The sequence below is a fragment of the Haplochromis burtoni genome, unplaced genomic scaffold (genome assembly GCF_018398535.1).
Source record: "Haplochromis burtoni strain Fernald_Lab_line unplaced genomic scaffold, NCSU_Asbu1 Contig_84, whole genome shotgun sequence".
Lineage (NCBI taxonomy): Eukaryota > Metazoa > Chordata > Actinopteri > Cichliformes > Cichlidae > Haplochromis > Haplochromis burtoni.
The window spans coordinates 1,796,287-1,798,956 of record NW_024582445.1 but is presented as its reverse complement, the minus strand read 5'-3'; the positions used below and the strand labels follow the sequence as shown (position 1 = coordinate 1,798,956).

At 39.1% G+C, this 2,670-nt stretch overlaps 1 pseudogene; it reads right to left on the bottom strand.

Moving 5' to 3' along the window:
* Positions 1-1,096: 1,096 nt before the first annotated feature.
* Positions 1,097-1,219, bottom strand: LOC121814801 (annotated as a pseudogene).
* Between the last annotated feature and the right edge of the window lie 1,451 nt (positions 1,220-2,670).

Here is a 2,670-nt window from a genome sequence, read left to right as displayed (position 1 = left end):
TATTATGCCATTGTAGTTTTTTCAGTAACCCTCCAATTCAGTGTGCTAATCCAGGCAGTCTACCTGCTCTTTCTGTGTGAACTGCGCTCTGATTATTATTTTGTGATATCCATATCTCACATAACCTTGTAATGATATTCTCTTGTCCTGCCTGAGCGGCACTCCCCCTCTCCCCAGTTACCCTGCTGCTGCCGTACGGCCATTTTTAGCCCCATAATTTCCTTGGCAGTAAGCTCCTGATGAGGTTGGTCAGGGATGAAGACTTCTATTAACTCAAATGTTGTACATGAAGGGAATTGCAGACCCATAAAGCAAGGTCTTGTCAGTCTCCCAGGTGAGCTAAAGCATGAAGAGCATAGTCTCCCTCTCCTCCCACTGGCAAATTTGCCTTAAAAGTTTTAGCGCCTGAGGGGGATGTTGAAAACTTTGGGAAAGCTGTTTGATTTCACTCTTCGCTTTTCGAGCATGCATGTTTATTGCATGAAAAAAAAAGAAGTACAGTACATTTAGAGTATATAATTTAACAATATGGGGAAATTTTATGCTGAGGCCCCAGACATTATGGAGACGTAGCATAGTTTGAAGCTGATTAGTTTTGGCTTAAAATGTGTACAGACAGACAATGCTGATGTTTGAGCTTAAGACTTTAAAAAGTCTTTCGAAAGTATTTTGAACTGAAATCAGTTGAAACTGAGGAAACATTTCTAAAAAGCTAAAATATCCTGTGTGATGTAAGCACATGATGCAGCTATTAAAAGCTTCAATGAAGCTCATTTTGGATGCAACTGATAATTTAGGAACTCAAGATCCATAATGAAAACTGTACGCCAGACCACAAGGTCATATTTTCCTTTATAAATGGACAAAAAATAACTCCACTGAACTTCAATTGTCTTAAATCTAGATCATAGGACAGAAGGTACTTAAAGTCATATTTTATGAAGTTAAATTGCTGAAAACTGTAACAGCGATTCAGCTATGTTTTATTCATGGCCAGCCTGACTAACACCATTGTGTCAAATCAACCGAAATGAAAATGAAAAAGTCAAACTACATTAGATAAAAATGCTGTGAACATTTTTTTTTATCTATTTTTATTTTACAGCACGAGGTATTCCCAGGCAGTCTCCCATCCAAGTACTAACCAAGCCCAGCCCTGCTTAGCTCCCGAGATCAGGCGAGGCCGGGCGTGCTCGCTCAGGGTGGTATGGCCGTAAGCTGTACCCCGCCTCTCGCCCTATGACAGCTGGGATAGGCTCCAGGGCCCCCCGCGACCCTGAAAAGGATAAGCGGAAGCGAATGGATGGATGGATGGATGGATATTTTTTTTTTATTCAAATTTCCTTTAATAGAACTTCTTAGAAAGCTGCACATTACGGAATATGGATGTATTATCCTGAACACTGTAAGGTAGGATATTGTGCAGACAGCATAAATATTAATGTTGTTAGACAGTGTGTAAAGTAAAACAGTCATGTTAACTCAAATAGCTACACATTGTTTCAAAATGATATTTTAAGAGAAATGCCAAATCATGTGGGCAAGCATTATTTTATCAATGCCTTAATGGGGAAACATTTTCTACTATAGCTATTGTTTACCATATGTAAACTCCCACCATTTCTTTTCTCGAGCTCATGTATCAGTGTTGTAACAACATTGTACAACTTGAAAATGTGCAGCCTGGTTATCCATAGGCATTCTGCCCACGTAAAGTACTGAATGAACTCCTATAATTTGGTTGATAACCCTCTGTGTTATGTCAGCAGTATAACATTCCCGGCGAGGTGCAATGCAGTGTAAACAATAGTGATTAAAGTGTGTTATCTATACTGGCATTTGACACTAGTATATCTGTAGCTAGGTTATGAAGACGCATGCTGTCAGGTAATAAATCTCAGTTATTTCCCCAGGTTTAACCATGTTTACATTTAAAGTGTTGCCTTCAGTCTTGTGAAGCATAATATCTCAGCTAGTCACATCGGTGTTTTGTAAAGTTTTCATTTAAATATGTCTTTTAAATATAAAACAAACAAACAAAATACTGGAAATACACAGCTATTGACTCATAACTACTAAATCAAATAATAAGATTAATAACAATAATAATGATCAGGGGCAACTTTTCTGACACGCCAGCTTAAAATTCCACCGTGAAAATCAAGGTCAAGCAAGCTATTGTTTTTCTGCTCCACGATACATTTTTCTCATTCCTGAGTTTGCCTTAAGACACTTGTGTATTGCCCATATTTCCCACTAGCACTGACCCCAGTGGGTACCAACCAGCAGCTTCACACCAAAAGCGAGAGCCCACATAGAGCTTGTTTCCTCAACTAATCGATAGGTGAAATTCCTCTCGTTTCTCTTCACAGTGCCTGTGGTCACCCAGAAGACCCAGGTGAGTGTCAAGCTCACCAAAGTCTTCTTTTCCCACTGATTTTGTCAAGCCTTTTCCCTTGGCTGTGATTTTTTCATTTAAAGGATGCTTAGCTGGTACTAAGGGACCCAAAGTGTCCCAAGAAAAGTTCGCTCACACCATTACACCAACACCAACCGCATGAACTGCTGATACAAAGCATTGGATTCATTGGATTGGATTGAATATTTTTTTGCCCCAAATTTGATCCAACCATCTAAATTTCACAGAAATTAGAAATCAATACTCATCAG